At 43.9% G+C, this 10,793-nt stretch overlaps 1 non-coding gene across 1 annotated transcript; it reads right to left on the minus strand.

Moving 5' to 3' along the window:
• Window positions 1-2,046: 2,046 nt before the first annotated feature.
• TRNAN-GUU (transfer RNA asparagine (anticodon GUU)) lies at window positions 2,047-2,120 on the minus strand. Its single transcript has one exon. It is a non-coding gene; the product is annotated as a tRNA-Asn (tRNA).
• Window positions 2,121-10,793: the final 8,673 nt, after the last annotated feature.

A 10,793-nucleotide genomic window follows, 5' to 3' on the forward strand; every position in this document is an offset into this window, starting at 1 on the left:
GGTACTGAGCAAATTTAAAGCTCAGTGTAGGAAACTAAGAAGATGAAGTTAGGTACTTTTTGGTTTTGCTTTTAAATAAGGCAAAAGTTTTACAGTTTTTCAATTCACTAGGGAGTGAGTTCCATAAACTAGGTCCCTTAATTTGCATAGAGTGTTTACACAGATTAAGTTTGACCCTGGGGATATCAAAGAGATATTTATTTCTGGTGTGGTGATAATGGGTCCTAATCCATCTGTCCAGGGAGAGTTTCAGAGTTCAGAGTTCAGAGTTCATATTAAATGAACTAAACTATAAACTAGGGTTATCCTATGGAATTGTCTAACTGGCGAAGTCGTTAAATACCAAGATATTACCTCAGTTCAAAATCCAAATAGAAACAGTCCTCATGAACCATGGGGGGGGGGGGCCTTTGACAAGCCGATGGCTTCCACTATCCGTCGAGGACACGAGAGACAGGTAAATTCAGGTACAAATCTCCCACGTTCGTTATTGCAAATCTCCCACGTTCGTTATTGTGCCTTTATTTTTTTAACATATAGCTAGCTCAATCTGTAATTTGTAATTACTTATATTGAAGGGGGTAGCAAGACACTGCTATGTACCTACATTTGTAATATAAAAACATTATTAATACATTAAATCAATTTCGTAGCAGAGCGTAGTTACGATCTACGGACCTCTGGGTTATGGGCCCAGCACGCTTCCACTGCGCCACTCTGCTGCTCATATTATTTGGATGATACATTTTATACATCTTTTATAATATTATAATTGGTAATATTTTCTTCATAAATAAAAGTATCAGTGTTTCTGCGCAGTAACGCACCAGTACGTACTGATCTTGCGCATGTGATGCGCACATCATGGCTACTGTGCACAGCCAGCTGCGTATGACATACATCATAGCATGAGTATGTGATCACTGCTGCACACGATGGGTATGGGTTCACTACCACTCATGAACAGGATATGTATTGGAGGCACTAACGCTCACAGGATAGGTATACATGGGGTCTACAGGATAAGTATGGGATCCACTCAGCCCTGGAGGCTGATCTGTCGTGTTTGTTGAGGTCTATAGCAACTCTTCTTGCATGTAAACATTCCAAGCATAAGAATTATATTTAGTGTCTGGACCGAGATTCATCAGTCAGTTACGCAAGTACTTACGAACATGTTATCTCAGTCTTTGGCGACTTTACACATATTAAACAGTTGATGAGCTCCAAAGGACTGGGAGGCAGTTTATAATTATATATTATTTTCCAAATTGTTGTGTTATGCCGCCAAAACTCGGCATGTAGATGTTCAACCCGTCCTCCTAATAGAACGGCGCCTTTTGACGAATACTCTTCCCGAGACCAACAATTGTCGTACTAGAAAATGGCAGCGGCTCGTGAAACTGCAGCCCATCCTCTTGTGTTGGTAGTACTTATAGTAACGGTGAGGACCACAGTAAATATATCGACGTACAACGCAATTAGAAAGTAGAAATTTGTACTATTGACTTTAGACAAACCGGAAAAGGTTTTGAATTTATATTGCAAAGACAACTTTAACTAACTGAACCTTCCTAGGCCTAATACACGCTATTTAAGGCCTAATATCGTACATATATATGTGCTATACTAGACCTAGGAATATATATATATTTTTTTTAGCCTTTTTTGTTCAGACTATAAAGTGATTAGAACTATATACCTCACTTCAGACTATAAAGTCTAAGTCTATAATTAAGACTATATAATTAAGACTTCAGACAATAAAGTGACCAGAAAGTACTATTATGTAATGACTTAGTACGTCAACGTTTGTACTATGGAGCATATACAACAACTACTGTGTAAACAGGAGGATGGGTCGCGACGTTGACATACTGTGCCGTTCTCTGTTGTGTTAGGATAAGGTCACTTACGCGCGAGAGTTTGTTGACGTTGGGAGACTTGAGGAGGACGGGCTGGATCACGGGGCCAAGTGTGACATCGCTGTCAAGTGTGTTATGTCGGTCTTGTCTGAGGTCAACCCCTAGAGTTGGCCTAAATAATCGCCCCCGGGTGGGCTCGAACCACCAACCTTTCGGTTAACAGCCGAACGCGCTAACCAATTGTGCCACGGAGGCTCGAGGAACGTACTAAACAAATTTGTAATAAGGAGGAACTACTTAGATATCGAAGTGTAATAATTATCTGAGTTTGAGAGCTACTAATAGTGGCCTCGATGAGGACAGGAGGCCGGCGGCTTGTCGACGGTCCCCCATTTGCTTTGATGATATTTTCCTGATGATGATAATTCCTATAGTGTCCTAATGCCTAAGTAACCTTGTGTCTAGTGGTCACGACGGAGACGGGAAGCCGGCAGCTTGTCAGTGGTTCCCCCATTTTTATTAAGTTTCCTCCTTTTTTTTTATTCCCTAATTTTCCTCCTTTTCTCCCACAAAAAAGAGTAACAACGACAAAAAAGACTCTGGGGTTGGAGTCCCTGTGCCTTCTTGTACCAACTTCGAGGTTAACTCCGGAACTGGAGCCCCCTGGAGGCAGTTCCTTGTTGCCTTCAACCTCTTACTGACAGTTCCTGCGACGGCGCTGGAACCTGTCTTAGTGGCGTTTACCTTTCCAATTGAGACGTTCGGTGCTGTTGAGAGGGGGACCTGCTGCATGGGTGACAGCTTCTCCCCTGTATCAACCTACCCTGGCTTTGCGCCCTGGTGAGGCCACTCCAGACCGACAACCAGAACGGAACTCCATAGTCTCCTGGGACAGATGGACGCCTACTACTTGGATGGTCCACCAGTTTTTTTTCATTCTTGTAAAGCCACTAGCATGCATAGCGTTTCGGGCAGGTCCTTTATCCTAATACGGCTAAGTCCTAAGATTAATATTAATCTTAATTAAAAACTCCGGAATAAGACCCGTCAAATCGTTTCACTGCTGCGCGAAGAGAGGCGTAATGTTAAGGATTGGAACCCAGTCAATCCTCCCCAGCCATGATACGAACCCAGACTATACTGTTGCGAAGTGCTGGGGCTAGGGTTTCACCACTGCGCCACGGGGACTGCATGCACGGGGACCAGTCATTGAAAGTTGCACAACAATTGGGAACTCTAATAAGAAAGTCAACTTTATTTTCAAGGAAAATAAAGTTATTGAACTGTAAACATCTCTGGTGCGGCCACATTTGGACTGCTGTATCAAGCATAGAGGCCTCAGCTTCAGAACATATCTGCTGTGGAGAAAGTACAACACAGAGCGACAAAAAGCATCTGAGAACTATATCGGCTCCCATACCAGGAACGGTTGAGGGCCCCAGGACTAACACAGCAAGCCAGACGTGGCATGGTGGCTCCCATACCAGGAACGGTTGAGGGCCCCAGGACTAACACAGCAAGCCAGACGGGGCATGGTGGCTCCCATACCAGGAACGGTTGAGGGCCCCAGGACTATCACAGCAAGCCAGACGTGGCATGGTGGCTCCCATACCAGGAACGGTTGAGGGCCCCAGGACTAACACAGCAAGCCAGACGTGGCATAGTGGCTCCCATACCAGGAACGGTTGAGGGCCCCAGGACTAACACAACAAGCCAGACGTGGCATGGCGGCTCCCATACCAGGAACGGTTGAGGGCCCCAGGACTAACACTGCAAGCCAGACGTGGCATGGCGGCTCCCATACCAGGAACGGTTGAGGGCCCCAGGACTAACACAGCAAGCCAGACGGGGCATGGTGGCTCCCATACCAGGAACGGTTGAGGGCCCCAGGACTAACACAACAAGCCAGACGGGGCATGGTAGCTCCCATAGCAGGAACGGTTGAGGGCCCCAGGACTAACACAGCAAGCCAGACGGGGCATAATGGCTCCCATACCAGGAACGGTTGAGGGCCCCAGGACTAACACAGCAAGCCAGACGGGGCATGGAGGATCCCATACCAGGAACGGTTGAGGGCCCCAGGACTAACACAGCAAGCCACAGTATACAGAACAGTGTACAGAATATAGAACCCCGTACAGTATACAGAACAGCAGTACAGTATACAGAACAGTGTACAGTATACAGAAGAGCATACAGTATACAGAACCCCGTACAGTATACAGACCAGTGTACAGTATACGGAACAACGTACAGTATACAGAACCTCGTACAGTATACAGAACAGTGTACAGTATACAGAACCCCGTACAGTATACAGCACTCCGTACAGTATACAGAACACTGTACCAATAATCCTGTCCAATAACGATGGTCTGCTTTCAGCCTCTGATACTGCTATTGAATTCAATAGGTTCTTCTCATCCATTGGGTCATCCCTTGCTAATGATATTCCATCTTCCAGTACTAATGTTCAGGACTATCTTACAGGTAACTATTCACAGTCTCTGTACCTAATTCTGTACTTAATACTGCTAATTCCACTGATATGAATGAGGTAATCCTTTCCCTTAAGACCAAGTCTAGTGCCCTTGCTGAGATACCAACTCTAATCTACAAAAAAGCCTCCAGATCTTTAGCCTCTGCCATTGCATTGCTCTACAAGTCACTTGAACTCCAAACCTTTCCAGATATTCTAAAAAAAAAAGCGAGAGTAACCCCAGTCCATAAATGTGGAGATCTCACTGATGTCAACAACTTCAGACCTATATCAATTCTGCCAAGCTTGTCAAAAGTATCTGAAAAACTAAATCTACAAGCAGCTTTACTCCTATCTAGCCAAACACAATATACTTAGCTCTTGTTAATATGGCTTCAGACCCCCTAAAAGAGTATTAACGATGCACTTATTAGTATGATTAACTTGATACATGCAGCTCTTGATAAAAATGAGTTCCCTGTTGGGTTGTTTGTGGACCTGCATAAGGCTTTTGACACTGTCAACCACCAAAACCTTCTTCTTAAATTACATCATTATGGAGTCAGAGGTCACTTCCTGCAATACCTTCAATCTTACCTTACTGACAGGCTCCAGTATGTTTCTGTGAATAATTAAATTTCTTCCGCCCTACCCGTCAACATTGGTGTTCCTCAGGGCAGCATACTTGGCCCTCTCCTCTTTCTCATCTACATTAATGACCTTCCAAATGCCTCTCAACACCTCAAACCAAATCTATGTGCTGACGACACAACCTTCATCTTCTCCAGTCCTGACCCTCTTACTCTAAATGTCACAGTGAATATTGAACTAAATAAAGTCCATCTCTGGCTAACTGCCAATAAACTCACCCTCAACATTGACAAAACTTTCTATATTTTGTTTGGCAATAAATCCTCAAATCAAATTAATCTCGGGATAAACAATATCCAAATTTGTAACAAAGTAGATGGCAAATTTTTTGGTGTTCTCATAGATAACAAGTTGAACTTCCAGGGTCACATCTATATATATATATAAAAAGTTTCAAAAACTGTTGGCATTCTTTCTAATATCAGATATTATGTACCTCGCCCTGCCCTGGTGATGCTCTATTACTCTCTCATCTATCCTTATCTCAACTATGGTATTTGTGCTTGGGGTTCTACTACACAAAATCATTTACACCCTCTAATTATTCAACACGAAGCTGCTATTAGAACAATATCTAACTCTGGCCCCAGACAGCACTCGGTACCCTTACTCAAATCTTTAAATATGTTAGATATTAAGTCACTGCACATCCTCTCATGTGTACTCAATATATTTAAAACTCTGAACTGCAATGTCAATCCTGACCTTAGAAGCTTCCTAGAAGGTTGTAACAGAACTCATGGGCATCGCATCAGAAACAAATACCTATTTGATATTCCAAGAGTGCGACTTAACCAAACTAGAAATCCTCTACAATTCAAGGGACCCGGAACGTGGTATGACCTCCTCAATCATGTCAAAGACTGTACCTCTCTCAACCAGTTTAAGAGTAAAACCAAGTACTACCTAATTAACTCCATGTAACCTACCTTACCCCTTATATGTCAACCCATGTCTTGCTATGTTTTTTTTTTTTAAACAATGCTGTTTGTTCACCAACTTGTACAATTTCTGATTTCTGCCATGTTCCCCCCCCCCTTTTTATTTTTTATTTCTTTTTTCAACATAATTTATACCAAATCCCAATTACTATTAAGTTTTATTTTAAGTTTTTTCCTCCATACCTTGCCCGAAATGCTATGCGTACTAGTGGCTTTAGGTATTGTATGTACTAGCTCTATTTATAAATCCAACATTATGTTTGTCAATCAACTATGTATGTACTTTCCTGAATAAAATTTACTTTACTTTACTTATTTTACCAGTAATAGGAGACAAACGACCCTACCAATGGGCAAGGATTGAGGAATGAATAACTGGGTAGAAGTTGGAATAGAGGATACCTTTACGGGAGATGGCACAAGTGTGGAGAGCCTCCTTAGCGGCAGCGTCACCATGCTCATTTAAGGACACGCCAATATGGCTGGGAACCCAGCAAAACTCCACAGTCGTCACTCTACTAGAGATAAGAAACAGCCAATGTTGAGTTTCGACCACTACAGGATGGACTGGATTAAAGCACTCCAGAGCCATGAGGGCACTGTGAGTGTCAACTACAAGAACAAAGGAGAGTTGACAGCGAGAAAGCAGTGACGAAGGACATACAAAATAGCATAAAGTTCCACCATGAAGATGCTAGTCTCCGGAGGCAGGCGACACATATAAGTGTTGTCAGGAAAAACAACAGAGTAGCCAACACCGTCGGCAGACTTAGACCCTTCTGTACTTAGATTCAGACCCAGACTTTAAACCCCCCCCCCCCTTCCTGTAGGAGGGGTAAAGCTTTAGTCACGTGAGTCAAAGTTTTACAAAACTGAGGAAAAGGGACCCTTCAAAGGGGCAAGGACAGAACGACATGAAGAGAAATATTGGAAACACGAACCGAAAGAGAATCTTGTATGCGAGACAATCGTACAGAAAGAGGTAAGTGGTGAAAGGGAACAGGGGACCACAGGAGGAGTATAGGTCAAAGTACGACATTAACGAGAGTAAGAGACCGTGCAAGGTAGAGAAGACAGTAGCGATCATGTTGATCCTGAAGAGACAGGACGCCAGTTTCGGCGTTAGCGATCACAGGCTTAGGGGTAGGAGTCGAAAGAAAGGCACCAGATCTGAGGAGCAACCCAGTATGGTGAAGAGTATCCAAACGGTGAAGAGTAGAAGGAGAAGTAGACGAGTAAGCAGGGCAACCCTAATCGAGTTTTGACAGTAAGAGAGGAATTTAGAAAGAGGAGCATGCGCCTATCCGCTCCCCAAGTATGAGACAGGACCTTATATCAGTCAGGGGCCTTAGAGCGTTCAACTCGGAGGTAAGAGATATAGGGCGACCAAGACGAACAAGTGTCAAAGATTAACCTCAAAAGATTAGCAGAATCTTTGTACACAAGGAGATGACCATAAAGCGACAAAGGGGGATGAAGAACGACCTGCTTCTAAGTAAACGTCATAGCACAAGTCTTAGTTGTAAAGAACTTGAAGCCATGATTGGTGGCCCAAGACGACACGGCATCAATCATAAGTTAAAGCCGTCGTTGAAGGAAGGCGAGTCATCACCTCGACAGCAGAGGGTAAGATCATCAACATAGAGTGCTGTGAAGATGCCAGAGGGAAGGGAGGAAAGAAGACCATTGAGGGCAACCAGAAAAAGAGTAGTGCTCAGAACATTACCTTGGGGCACACCATCGTACTGCCAAAAAGAGGCACAGAGAGTGGTACCAAACCTCACTCTAAAGGAACGACTAGAGAGAGAAAGCTTCGGAGGAAAAGAGGGAGATTACTACGAAGGCTAAAAGAACGGAGTTGGGACAGACTATGGTATCTCCAGGTGGTGTCGTATGCCTTTTCCAGGTCAAAAAGGACAACAACAACGGAGGTCTTCGCAGCAAAAGCAGTACGAATATGGACCTCCAAGTTCACCAAGACATCAGTCAAGCTGCAGCACTTGCAAAAGCCAAATTGAGAAGTGGAGAGCTGGTGATAGTGTTCCAAGAACCACATCACATGAACATTGACCACACGTCCACAGAGTTTGCAGATGCAATTTGTGATGGCAATGGGTCAGAAGTCCTTAGGTGATGTCCTTAGAGACCCTGGTTTCCGAATAGGAAGAACAACTGCCTTGATCCAGTCCTCAGGGACTGACGACGACTCCCAGATACGGTTATACAGATTCAGTAAATACTGAAACGCGCATGGAGGGAGATGATGCAGCATCTCATAATGAATGTCATCTGAGCCTTTTGACACTGCACTTGTGAATTTAAGGGCACCATCTAATCTTGAGGTTCCTCGAAGTTATCTTGAGATGATTTCGGGGCTTAGCATCCCCGCGGCCCGGCCCTCGACCAGGCCTCCTTTTTGTTACACACTGCTAGGTGATTAAGTGATGTGGTAATTAAGTAATTAGTGTCATTACTCTGTGTATTAAAAATAGAGGCATCAGAGGTAGAACATTCCTAGATGACAGCGAGAGTGCATGGGGGGATTGTGTGAAAATCTCGGTCAGGCTTCAGCCTCAGGAAACCCTCGTATGTTCAGCAGAAATCCAGGTTGCAATCCTTTTCCATGTGGTGGCCTGATTGTCTGGGGCGTGTGCATTGAACTACCAAACACAGATTGTTAGTGTGATTACTCATTGAGTGAATCAAATTAGTATTGTGAGGATTGCTAAATATGCCCTCGTACTGATTTTTTAGGCTTACGCTAATTTCTTTGTCGTCCTCTGTGCATGAACCTTTGTTTATAATAATAGGTCCAATACTGGAGGAGATTTTTATTACGATTTCACATACTTGAAATATTTTAGAGTGTTCTTTTTCTCTTGAATGACTTTGTTCTAATTTACAAGGCTTTACAAGAATGTAAAAACATCATTGCAATGTATTCTTATAAACCCAACGTACCTACTTGTATATAAATAAATAAATGTCATTTCTTCAATCTGGTATGGTTGGTGGACGTATGGTTGATGTGAGGCCTCACCAGGTGACTCTCTGGGTGTTACTGGCATCAGTGAAGTGCCAGAAGCAGAGCTTTCTTTCCTTCACAGTTGAGGGGAGGAACCAGTGGAGCTGGGGGTGCCCAAAGCCTCACAGGGACAACGACTATCCAAAGTGGACCTCTGGGCTCATATTGCTGCTCAGCAACGACAGCAGTGATTCTTGTTGACACTCCCAAGTTGGGTGAGAAAGAACTAAGAAATAATCCCCACCTGTTATGATATTATGTTATGAGCTCCCAATATATATATATATATATATATATATATATATATATATATATATATATATATATATATATATATATATATATATATATATATATATATTATTATAGACTCGTGGGTTGGTTGGTGTTGTCGTCGTCGATCCTTCTCTATGGACAACCCAACCCACAACTCGGCAGAGTGCTTATACTAGGAGATCACCCTTGGCGCTTCTGGCTCTTGGAGAGGGGCTCAACGTCACACGTTTAGGGGATGCGGCTCCAATACTTAGCCTCGTTGTCACGTGCACACACCCACTTGAGCCGCTGTGACTCCCCACTCTCTCCTTATGAGATATGATCTCAATCCCCTATGACTTACTAGTATTACCTCTTACCCTGTCCACAGCAGTGGTTCTTGGTTCTTTCTCTCTCCTTCTTTACTACCTCCTGGGAAGCCTCACTAGGACAAGGGCAAACACCAGCAAATTGTGACACATTTACTGGACAAAGCACATACACGATACATACACACATATAATAATAATGAATCCTATACTCGATAATCACAATCAGGTTGCACTCCAACACCATCAGAACTCTATTATCAGCTTATCCAGTGGTATCCTATCTCCTGGTTCACCACCTGATACCATTAACCTCCTCAAGTTGGTCAAGCCTACATACACTGTTGCACTATCAGCAAGATAATGTATATATAGAAAATCAGCATTTGAATGCAATAACATATACCAGTATAAATGTTCATTGATACTTCAGTATAAAAAACTCCTTGACATAAGAATGCCAACAGTCACTCACCTCTCACTGCGTCTTGCACGCTAATGACAACCAAACACTATCAACTCCCTACTAGTAATCCACCAGAACTTCCCCTTCCACCTCTGGAAGTTCACAACCCTAATATCCTTAGGTTCTTCCGGGCTTCACTACCAGGATCCTCTGCAGCTCCTCCAGGCTGCTATCATGAAGTTTCCTTGAGTAACTACGGTGCTTCACCCTTCTGCTAGGTTCCTCCACAGCTCTCTTGGCTGCTACACCATGAAGTTTCCCCGAGCAACTATGGTGCTTCTCCACCTCTGCAGAAGCACGTGACACTCCTCTTCACTGCTGCTTCTCCTCACAGCTCGAGGTCCTCTGCTCCGCTACCTTGGAGTCTCATCAGCTACTTCATCTGCTGGCTTCGAAGTTCTCAGCAACTTCTTCCCCAAAGACAAACCTGCAACCCATCGACGTTCCAATAAAATGTTCCCCTTTAACACATAAACAAAAATAACCACACAATATGCTTGCCTCAAACCTCTATCTGTCCTCTACATACAGTGAGAGTGGACTCCCCCGTTTTGGGCGGGTCCATACTCCACCTCGCCTGGCGGCGGTCCTCACTCGCTGGGAGGGTCTTCCTCCATCCGGAGCCAGGCTCCCTCAGTCGTCCGCCAGCGCTCAGAGGGGGCGGACGTCGCTCCGTGTTCCTCCCTCTCCACTCTCTTATTTCAGGCTTTCTGCCTTATTAAAACATGTCTAACTTATAAACATTGCTACTGTCGCTGGGCACACGACCAACTACAATGCAA

The sequence above is a fragment of the Procambarus clarkii genome, chromosome 35 (genome assembly GCF_040958095.1).
Source record: "Procambarus clarkii isolate CNS0578487 chromosome 35, FALCON_Pclarkii_2.0, whole genome shotgun sequence".
NCBI lineage: Eukaryota > Metazoa > Arthropoda > Malacostraca > Decapoda > Cambaridae > Procambarus > Procambarus clarkii.